Source organism: Uranotaenia lowii, chromosome 2 (genome assembly GCF_029784155.1).
Source record: "Uranotaenia lowii strain MFRU-FL chromosome 2, ASM2978415v1, whole genome shotgun sequence".
NCBI classification, from domain to species: Eukaryota; Metazoa; Arthropoda; class Insecta; order Diptera; family Culicidae; genus Uranotaenia; species Uranotaenia lowii.
In genome coordinates, this window is record NC_073692.1 from 432891943 (window position 1) to 432904221 (window position 12279).

The 12279-nt window shown below is 36.9% G+C and overlaps 1 long non-coding RNA gene across 1 annotated transcript; it reads left to right on the forward strand.

The window, feature by feature from the left end:
* The first annotated feature begins 5125 nt into the window (after positions 1 to 5125).
* Positions 5126 to 6163, forward strand: LOC129749958 (uncharacterized). The gene is made up of 3 exons (XR_008738229.1): positions 5126 to 5685; positions 5746 to 5872; positions 5939 to 6163. It is a non-coding gene; the product is annotated as an uncharacterized LOC129749958 (long non-coding RNA).
* The last annotated feature ends 6116 nt before the right edge of the window (positions 6164 to 12279 follow it).

A 12279-nucleotide genomic window follows, 5' to 3' on the forward strand; every position in this document is an offset into this window, starting at 1 on the left:
TGATCTGTTTCCTAAAGCACTGATCGTTTAGAAATATAAATGGGTTAAATTAGCTGGAAAAGCTTCATTTAGAATTTTAAATCACAGATTGAAGTATGAATGGAAAATCAATTGAGCATTGCCGATTTGTCTACAGTAGGTTTTTCATGTTTGATTTTTCAAAATCAATTGCATATTGGGAAAAGGGTGTAGAATGTTTAAACCTAGATAAGCAAATTTCAATAATAATTGCAAAGCTAACAATAATTTTGCATTATTCATACTAATAATTATGCTTAAAAAGTGAGCATTAAAAACTGTTTGGTTTTATCATTATACTAGCCCCCGTTATTTCAGCTGTCGTAAAAATCGTAACACTTTTTGAAACGTGCAAATATATTTTATGTTAAACTAGCTGACCCGGTGTGCTTTGCAACACCTTCCTTGATTATTGAAATTTATGGTACCTAGATATTAAGCTTTTCATTTATTTGCACAACATTCTAAATTCAATTTCATAGTTATTTAAATGTTTTTTTTTTCAAAATAAAATTGCAACTTTTTTTTAATTTGAAATCTTAATAATTTTGTTTTTAAATTAGTATTTTAATCCTTTTTATTACTTTGAATGACTTCATAAGTTTAAAACTTAAACCAAAAATGTTATTTTATATATTAAATCTTCGCTGTCCCTTTTTTAATGTGGAAAGGGTATAAAACTGTCTTAGAAACTGTTTTTGTAACTAAATAACGTCACGGGACATTTATTTTACCTATCCGTTCTCGTGTTATTGTACAAAATGGGAGAGATACCCCCTCCTCCATTTCTTCTTTGCTCCTAATGGAAGGAAGGGGGTTTTATAACATCAAAAAAAAAAACACTTCTTTTATACAAATACGATCCCATGTCATATACGGCTTCATTCTCGATAAGCTTTCGAGTTATTTTAAAAATGGGTGACCCTCTCCCATTTAATATATCCCCTCTGGCAGGAGAAAGAGGGTTTCAAACCGTCGAAAAACATTGCCCGTACACAAATGTGCTCCCGTGCAAAATTTCCATTTTCTCGCTTAGTTACCGAAATATTAAAAAAAAATGTATGAGTGACCCTCTTCCCACTTTTATCGTTCCACTGAATAGAAGGAGGGGTGCTAAACCACTGGAAAAACATTTCTTGTGCTATCCCCTACCTGGTAGGAGGGAGTCAATATAAAACATTCCGTGTATTCAAATACACTCCCATGGCCAATTCTGTTCCATTTGCTTGATTGTATGATTGTTCCCGTCTCATTTTTTGTTCCATTTGTTACATAAGTTCTTGGTTTATGCAAAACAATCGTATGTGAGCTCCCGTCTTCTCTAACTGTATTCCCAAATGAAGGAGAAAGAAGTCTCAAATAAGCAAATAACCATTTTACGTATCCAAATACTTTCCTATGCCAAAGTTGTTTCCATTTGCTCGATAAGTTCTCGAGTTATACGATAAATTGTGAAGGAGCCCCCCTCTCTCCTTCCTATTACGCAACTGGAAGGAGGCAGTAGTACCAAATATTCACTGAAACATTCCTTGTGTTCAAACACCCTCCCAAACAAAATTTCGTTCCATTTGCTGGGTAACTTCCCGAGTGATGTGAAAAAAAGTATGTGAGCAGGCTCCTTCCTCAAGATGTTCCGACTTGAGAACGGAGGGTTCTCACTTACTTACTTACTTAATGATCCCGCGCCGATCCTCCGGTGCATAGGGCCGTGGTAAAAGACCTCCACTGTTGACGATCCGGAGCCAGCGTCTTCACCTGGTCCCAGTCAAGATTCTCGTCGACAGTTCGGATTTCAGCGGCTAGGCTTCGCCGCCACGAATTTCTGGGTCTGCCTCTTCTTCGATGACCTTCTGGATTCCAATCTAGCGCCTCTCTGCAAATCTCGTTTTCATCTTTTCGCAGCGTGTGCCCAATCCATCTCCACTTACGTTCCCGAATCTCGATTTCTAGCGCCTTTTGATGACACCGGCGATGTAGTTCCTCATTCGAGATCCAGTTGCCAGGCCACCAAGCGCGGATGATATTCCGCAGGCAGCGGTTTACAAATACTTGCAGTTTTCGCGTCGTTACCGCATATGTGCACCAAGTTTCGCACCCGTACGGCAATACGGTTTTGACGTTTGAGTTGAAGATTCGGATTTTTGTTCGTAGAGAGATCTGGCGTGACCGCCAGATGTTTCGGAGACTCGCAAACGCAAATCGGGCCTTTCTGATCCGTGTTTCGATGTCTTTTCTGGTACCACCATCAGGCGTAATCTGGCTACCAAGATACTGGAAGCACTCCACTTTCTCAACTTGTTGCCCAGCTACCATGAAACTGGAGGGATTTCCTGTGTTGATCTCCATCGACTTGGTCTTTCCGACATTGACTTTGAGTCCTGCTGCCTTGGAACTTTCGGTGAGGTCGTCGAGCTTGCTCTGCATATCTGGTTGTGTTTGGGCGAGCAAAACAATATCGTCAGCCAGGTCAAGGTCGTTCAGTTGCTCCATTGTTGAAGGATTCCACGGCAATCCTCGGTTCGGTGCACAGTCAATCGATCCAATCAGAATCTCATCCATTACGATTAGAAAAAGTAGCGGTGATAGAATACATCCTTGTCTCACTCCAGCAGTTACCGGGATTGGTTCGGACAAGACACCGTCGTGCAAGACCTTGCACGAGAATGCCTCGTACTGTGCTTCGATGAGATGGACTAGTTTCTCTGGGACCCCTCGTCGCCTTAGAGCCGCCCAGATGTTTTCATGGTTAAGTCGGTCGAATGCTTTTTCGAAATCAACGAACACCAGCAGAAGAGAGTCCTGGAATTCGTTGATTTGTTCCAGTATTATTCGTAGCGTTGTGATGTGGTCCACACATGATCGTCCGGATCGGAATCCAGCTTGTTGCCGTCGGAGTGTAGCGTCGATTTTCTCCTGGATCCTGTTCAGGATCACTTTGCAGAGTACTTTGAGGGTTGTACAGATCAAAGTTATGCCACGCCAGTTACCGCACTCTGTTAGGTCTCCTTTCTTTGGGACCTTTACGAGGATACCCTGCATCCAGTCGGCCGGGAATGTTGCAGTATCCCAAATGTCAGCGAAAAGACGGTGCAACATTTGTGCTGACAAGGCAGGGTCGGCTTTGAGCATTTCAGCAGGAATGCAATCGATTCCAGGCGCTTTGTTGGATTTCATGTCCTTGATTGCCGCTTCTATTTCAGCCAGCGAGGGCGCTTCCGAGTTGACGCCATTAATGCGACTTACTGTGGGCGCCTCGAGCTGCGGGTTCTGTTGGCCATTGCTATTTGTAACTCGAAAAAGTTGATCAAAATGCTCAGTCCAACGCTTGAGCTGATCTGTTCGATCTGTCAGCAGCTGACCTGCTCGTTTTTCAGCGGCATTCTTGCATTAGTCCTTGCACCACTAAGGCGGCGAGAAATATCATATAATAATCGGATATCTCCAATGGCGGCGGCTCTTTCTCCCTCTTCGGCTAGGGAGTTTGTCCAGGCTCTCTTGTCTCGTCTACAAGCTCGTTTAACTGCCTTTTCCAGCTCCGCATATCGTAAGCGGGCGGCTGCTTTGGCTGACCCGGTACATGCCTGCTCAATTCTGACTTTCGCCTTTCTCCGATCATCGATCATCCTCCAGGTTTCATCCGACATCCATTCACTTCGTCTTCCACAAACTTTACCGAGAGTACCATGGCTCGTCGTGATAAAGGTATTCTTGATTCCACACCACTGTTCTTCGACTGTTCCGTCTGTCGGCAGCTCCGAGGCTCGGGATTCTAGCTGTTCAACGTATGCCCTTTTCACCTCTGGATTCTCCAACCGGCGGACGTCATATCGACACCCGACTTTCTCCTCGCGCCGTTGGACACGCGCAACTCTCAGTCGTATCTCGCCAAGGACGAGGTGATGGTCAGATGCAATGTCTGCGCTTCGTTTGTTGCGGACATCAAGAAAGCTCCTTCTCCATTTTCGGCTGATGCAGATGTGGTCAATTTGATTTTCTGTTCGGCCATCTCGGGATACCCAAGTGACCTTATGTGCTGGTCGATGGGGGAAGAGCGATCCACCGATCACCATGTTGTTGTTGCCACAAAATTCTACAAACAGCTCTCCGTTTTCGCTCATCTGTCCTAGGCCATGGCGCCCCATGATGCGCTCAAGGTCTTGATTGTCGGAGCCAATCTTTGCGTTGAAGTCGCCCAAATGGATTTGAATGTCACCCTTCGGAATTCTCTCAACCACGCTGTTCAGTTGACTGTAAAACTGCTGGAGGGTTCTCACAATATCATAGAAACATTTCTCGTTATCAAATACTTTGCCTTGCCAAATTTGGTTCCATTTGTTTGATTATTTTCCCAGTAATGGGGAAAATTATGAAAGAACCCCTCCCAACTTTCTGTCCCTTCACTGAAAGGAGAGAGCGGTACCGAATATTTATATAACTGTATGTCGTACCCATGGCCGTAGGAACGGGGGGGGTTTTGGGGGTTAAACCCCCCCCATGAAGGTCCAAAAATACCAAGTGAAATTTTTTTTGCTAAACATAAAATTTGAAATTTCTAATCAAATTTTGATGAACAACTAAAATCATTCAATAGTAGCAATAGTGCAACAATCTCGATTCCAAAACCTCGAAGTCTCATTCCAAGACCACAATTTCACAACAGTATTTCAAAAAATTTCTCACTTGTTGATAGTAATTGAGTCCCAAATATTGAATCCCAATGAAGTTAGACTAAGCTTACCAGATTGTCCGGATTTGGACCAGATTTTCTCACTCTATTTGCAGAATCAAACGAAAATTTCAGTTGAGTTATTTGAATTATGTATTTTGCGTCAAAATAGTGTTTTTTAAACCAATTTAGTCAATATGAACGTAAACGATTTTTTGGCAACCTTAAATCGGATTCTGAATCGGATGATATGTTTCGATTAAACAAAAACAATTTGCCACGTGTTTTTTTTCGGCCGGATTTTGGGGAAATTTTAAAACAATATGCCCTCATTTCACAAGGTTGTAACCCTTCCACAGGCAGAGATAAACTGAGGTTGTAGATTTTGAACTATTCCTCCAGCCAGTGAAGGGCATCAAAGTTCTAAGAAGTAAACTTGTCTGTATACACTTAACACAACACAATAAACAATCCCAACACTCACTAGGTACATTACACAGCCAAGCCAAACAATCTCATAGCCATCAAGAAAATTAAATACTTAACTAAAGATCTCACATCAAATTGAATAGAGTGATGAGTCCACTACTAACAGAAAAAAACCGCATGTCAGCAGAGGATCAGCATCAACGCTATCAGTTGGTACGTTTAGTACTAAAATGTACTCTATCACTCATTACCACTTGTAGTGAAGAGTGATGAGGAATCAGCGTCGACGGTGATCTGGCAATGAGGCGTTATCATCAGCGTCGTTTAAAACTCAGATCGAACTCGTCTGCTTAGGTGTTAAAGCGCATTCGAGAACATCCATCGTTATCAGTTGCCGGTTAATCGTCCAGCAGGCTGTGCCTAATTTCTTTATTTGCACCAGACAAAAGTGATAGTGGATCGGGAGTTTATCTTGAACGATCAAATATTCACATGTGCCTGACCGGTAGCGCAGCTTCAAGGCTGATATTAATTGTCGCGCGAGTGGTGAAAATTGGTTTACGATCATTAAGGTAAATCTCCTGTGAACCAAAGTGTTAAACGCAAATTTCTAAAGTCCTCATTTTGTACAGATTTCGCAAAGTGAATATCAGCCAGTTACTTGGCGGCTTGATAAAGTACCTATAAGCCTTTATATTCACTTTTTGCTTATGGATCCAAAGATGCGGAACTAAGTTCCATTGTGTGGAATAGAGATCGGTAAGACGATATTAAAACAAAAATTGAGAAATATAGAAACTCATTCCAACTTTTGGTCCTCTGCAGACCTATTTAATCCCGGGGCTTGAACAGACTTCCAAGATGGCAAACAGAGTACAATGGTTCCAGAAGCCTATCCATGTACAAAGGATTTTGGCTTGAACTGCATGTGCATGCGAAAGAAGATGGCGGACGTCGCGGGATACACTAGAATTTAAGATACACTCATACGTACACACACACAATTAGTTTTTAGGTTCTTTTTTTTATTATAAGTAAGTTTTAAAATAGCATATAAGTAGTTAGGGTAAGTTTTAAAAAAATAAAGCATGAATTAAAAATCAACGAATTTTAAATGCCAAACACTCATTTTCTTTTGAAATTATTTTGTAAAACTATGATTCCCGTAGCTGGGGCCTGGACGAGAATATTTGGACAATCGTATAGTATGCTGAACGCGAACCCGGTCGATTCCGAGCCAATAGAAGGGTGAAACCTCAGGTGAGTCGATCATTTTTTTTGTCTCAGTCTCATGCGAGAAGAACAATTCTTCTGATGACAAAATGGCGCCCACGTGTAAATGAATGTTCAGATAATTTAGACTAAACGAATTTTATTTCCAAACTTGTATCATTTACTTAAAAAAATAATGATCAGAGTGTTTTTTTTTTTTATTTTGAAATTGTCGTTTTTTTTTTGTGTTCATTATTTATTTTAAAACTTTCTATTTATTTAAATTTTATTTATTTTTTTTTTATAATTTTAATTCTTGAATTTGTTTTTAAGTAAAAAAATTATCTTTATCATCATACACAATTACAAGCTCAGGGAAGAAAATAGGTCGATTCTCGCTTCCACTTTGATGAAGTATTAAAAAAATCATTTAAAAAAAAAAAAAAATAACAAAATAAATTCTTGGCAGCAGTAGCATAATAAATAAACAAAAAAAAAAAAAAAAAAAAACTTTAAAATCTAAATATGGCTGAAAAAACGGTAGTAAATGAAATTGAAGAGCCTGTAATGAATATTTCAAAAATGTCGGACAAACAAAGAAGAAGGTTAACAATTGACCCAAAGTTTCGTGAGCAACTTAACGAGATTTTTTCCAAGAAAGCATCTCAAGCTAACAAAACTGAAAATGATTTAAATCCTCACAAAAAGAATTTAGACTCAGATGTTGCACCGGTACACCGGGAAAGTGAAAATTCGGTAAACCAAGATCAACCAGTTTGGCCAGCAAAAACAAAACTAAGCGAAATTCTTCAAAAAACAAATGTTGATTTAAACTTTTCAAACATTCCAGAACCACCTACAATGAACTACCTGGAAACAAAAGAATTTGAAAATGAAGTTAGGGAAAGATTTACAAACGTTTCAGGAACCTCGAATAACCGTTTTATTCAATCTTCCTTAAGCAAAGAACCTTCTAAAAAGAAATATGCTATTTTCGAAATTCCTTGTTATACAGATATAGATTCAGTTAGTCATGTGGATACTACCCAATCTAAAAGTACAGGTGCTAAAAAAAAGCAATTCCAAAATCAATTTCATATCGAAAATTCGCATAAACCATACTCGTCATCAGCAGAGGAAGAAACATCTCCCGCTAACTTGCATGCTAATAAATTAGGAATAAAGCTAGTCAAAATAATTGATGATGATTGGATCAATCACCACCCACAAATTTTTTCCGAACTAATAATAGAAAATAATGCACTGAATAACAAAAATGAGCAAAGCAATCAATTTTTTTTAAATAAAAGCTCTTACAATACAGAACCCAATGAACATGAACCAGAAAGGTCATTACTTGAGCCAGGGTTCAATATTACAGACGACAACAATGAATTTATACAAAATAACCCTCTGTTTTATAATTGGAACAATACTAATACTATACCAAAAAAGTCTTTACCCATTTCTCGGTGGCCAATAAAATATGCTGGAGTTGACAATGGCATAGGCCTCAATTTGTTCTTAAGGCAAGTTGAATTTTTTGCTGCGTCAGAGAATGTTACAAAATCGGATCTCTTTCAATCGATTCACCAATTACTAGTAGGACCTGCTAATGCATGGTTTGTCACCAAATGGCCGATTCTTAGAACTAAAAATTGGGATTACTTCGTATATGCTTTAAGAAAACAGTTTCTTCCTGGAAATATTGACCATTATATTAAGGTCAAATCTATGTCTATGTTTCAGTCGAAATCGGAAACTTTTTCAAATTTTCTTGTTAGAATGGAACAATTTTTTTTATGTAGAACAAAACCTATGAGTGAGAAAGAAAAATTTGAAATACTTTGGCACACTATGAATTCTAGTTATAGGGATAAATTGGCACTGATTGATGTAAAGAGTTTAGAACATTTAGAAGAACTATGTGAAAGAATAGACGCAAACAATGATATACTCATGAACAAATTTAGTTTCAATTTTGAAAATAAAAGAATTAATGAACTCAATATCCAGGATTTATCTACAGAACATCATTCATATGATACATTGGAAAATAATTATTTACAGTCTTTCAATCATCCACCACAGTTTAAACAACAAATCAGCAAACCGGAAAAAACCCAAAACCGATATCAAGATCAACATTTAAAAATACACTCAGAAAATCAATTAAAATATAATAATTTCAATAAAAGTCAAGTGCAAAACCAAAAGAAAAATTATAACTCTTCTTGGAGAGACTGTACGCGTGAACAAATTCTACAATTTTATAAAATTCCAAATGAAAATGTTTGCTTCAATTGCCGTAAAATGGGTCATCATTTTTCTTCATGTTATTTTAAGAGACAAATCTTTTGTTACATTTGTGGACTGCCAGATTTTCACTATGAAGAGTGTCCGTTTTGTGATGAAAAAAACATGAGAAGGAAAAATTGATGGGGGAAATTTTTCCTCTTTCTTCTAAGCCCCCTACTTCAGAATATAGTTCAAAATCAAACACAAATATTTTAATACGAGGAGAATTAAATGACAGTTCTGAGTTCAATAATAATGAAATTGAAAATGATAAAAGAAACAAAAATAAAGAATTAGAAGACTACAATAACTATTTTTTCAATATTGATTCGATTTTGGTAAATCCGGAAGGAGATGAACGATATTTTTTAAAGTTTTCAGTTTTAGGATTAAAATTAGTAGGTCTTCTTGATAGTGGCAGTCAAGCATCGATAGTTGGGAATCAATTCGGAAACATTACTGAATTCCTCAAAATACAACCTTTAAAGAAAAATATCAAACTATCTAGTGCAAGTGGCGATCATTTAGAAATAATTGACTATGTAGACATACCATTTACTGTAGAAAACAAAACAAAAATTTTGCCTTGCCTTGTAGTTCCTAGACTAGGTGATAAATGCTTGTTAGGGATTGATTTCTTCAAATTATTTGAAATAAAGTTAACGGTAGAAAATGATAACAGACTGTTTGTTTGTTCAGTAGAACGCTCTAGTGATATATTTCAATCTCAAATAAACGTTAATGAAAATTCTGACAGGCATGAGCTGACTGCTTTGCAAATTAATCAATTAGAAGAAACCACATCAAAATTCAAATGTTCTCGGGAAGATTCCTTAGAGGCGTGTAATCTAATGGAACACACAATTAAATTAAATGACACAACTCCTATACATCTAAATCCTCATCCGTGGTCTCCCTGCATTCAGAAAAAAATAAATATTGAATTGAACCGACTGTTAAAACTAGATATAATTGAACCATCTGACTCAGATTGGTCACTTCATGTAGTACCTGTGACAAAAGAAAATGGCGATTTACGTCTTTGCTTGGATGCAAGATTACTAAATGCACGAACTATCAGAGACGCATACCCTTTAGCGAATTCTATGAGAATTTTGAGCAATTTAGGGAAAAATGTTTATTTTTCAGTCATTGACCTTAAAGATTCCTTTTTACAGGTTCGTTTGAATGAAGAATCAAAGAAATTTACTAGTTTTAAAATAATTGGCAGAGGTTTGTTCCAGTATAAAAGATTACCGTTTGGATTAATAAATAGCAGTGCCACTATGTCAAGAATTTTAGATAAATGTTTAAAAGAAGGTCTTTATGAACCATACATTTTTGCTTATTTGGATGATATAATCGTTGCAAGTACAACTTTTGATGATCATTTAAAGTATCTCAGAATAGTTGCTAATTGCTTAGGTAAGGCAAACCTATCAATCAATTTAAGTAAATGCAAATTTTGTCTAAAAAGGATTAAATATCTTGGTTTTATACTTTCTTCCGAGGGCTACCAACCCAATCCACAACGAGTAGCTTCAATATCAAACTTCGTTAGACCAACAACTCCAAAAGAAGTGAGAAGGTTTTTAGGTATGGCTGGGTACTATAGGAATTTTATTGATAACTTTAGTGGCATATCAGCACCCATATCAGATCTTTTGAAAGGACAACCAAAAAAAATAAGATGGACTCCGGAAGCTGAAAATGCGTTTCAAAAACTTAAAGAATGTTTGATGGCCGATCCTATTCTGGCCAATCCTAACTGGAATAATGAGTTTGTAGTACAGACGGATGCAAGTGATGTGGCGATTGCAGGCATTTTAACACAATCTTCTGAAAGTGGAGAACATATCATAGCGTACTTCTCTAGAAAATTATCAGCATGCGAAAAAAAATATGGCCCAACGGATAAAGAAGGACTAGCCGCCTTGGAAACCATAGAACATTTTCGATCGTATCTTGAAGGATCGCATTTCACATTAATAACAGATTGCTCTGCTATAACCTTTATTTTAAAATCTAAATGGAGACCAAGTTCAAGACTCTCAAGATGGTCTATGAAGCTACAAGAATATGATATAACATTGAAGCATAGAAAAGGCAGGGAAAATGTTGTTTGTGATACATTAAGTAGAGCAGTATGTGCTATTTTTGAAGACTCCAATTCACAGTGGTTTAAAAATCTAAAAACAAGTGTTCAAAATGTTCCTGATAATTATCCGAACTTTAAGATAGAATCAGATACTCTTTTTAAATTGGTTTCTACACGGTCACAATTCGAAGACGGAAGATTTGTCTGGAAAATTGTAGTCCCTCCCGACAAAGTAAGGAATATTGTAGAAGAAGAACACTCGAAGATTATGCATTTAGGATTTGATAAAACATTAGATAAAATAAAACTTAAATATTATTGGCCAAAGATGCACACTGAAATCAAACAAATTCTTAAGAAATGCTCTGTTTGTAAACAATCAAAACATACCACAGTGGCTACTGTTCCACCAATGGGCCAACAGAAACATACCTATAGACCATTTCAAATGATAGCTGTTGATTTTATAAATGGTTTTATAAGAAGTAAAAATAGGAATTGTGATCTTTTAGTATGTTTAGATGTTTTTTCAAAATATGTTAGGTTATTTCCGGTTCCGAATATGAATGCCAAATTAACAACAAAACTTATTAAAGAAGAATGGATTATGAAATATGGTGCACCTGAAGTTTTAATATCTGACAATGCACAAACATTTGTTTCTGTTGAATTTCAGTCGATGTTAAATCATTACAATGTTCATCAATTTTTAAATACTCGTCGCCACTGTCAAAATAATCCCGTTGAACGTGTAAATCGTGTCATTTTATCATGCATTAGAACTTATAGTAAAGATGATCATAAAATTTGGGATTCTAAGCTATCAGAGATTGAATTGGCCATTAACAGTAGCAAGCATACTTCAACCGGATTCTCCCCTTTTTATATAGTTTATGGTTCTGAAATGGTTATAGATGGCAAAGAACACCACAATGAAAGTCAAAATCAAAATCCATCAACAGAAGAATTTCTAGAAAAACGAAGACGTTTAATTGGCCCCTTGTATGAACAAGTAATCAAAAGTAATAGAGAACAATATGAAAAGTATAAAAAAAGTTATGATGGTAAACATAAAACCTTTCCCAATCACTTCGAGATAGGTCAAAACGTTTATAAAAAAAACTTTAGATTATCCAATACAACAGAAAACTACTCAGCTAAAACTGGACCGGTATATATTCCATGCAAAGTGATAGCACGACATGGTGCAACATCATATGAGTTAGAGGATCAATCAGGTCGTAATATCGGTATATTTGCTGCCCAAGATATAATTCCAGGATAGATCAAATTAAAGAAAAGCTTCAGAACACAGAAAAGTAAAATTTTAACTGTAATCCAATTCCGAAGTCTTATTGTAAATGCTTCTGGACTAACTGATATTTATTAACACCAAGTGCCAAGTTGACTCGCGCATGAGCTAGATAAAAAAAGTTTTTGATTAGCAATATCAACAAAAAAACGAATGCTTTCAGATTCGTTTTTTTGTTGAGATTGAGTATGGGGGAGTTGTAACCCTTCCACAGGCAGAGATAAACTGAGGTTGTAGATTTTGAAC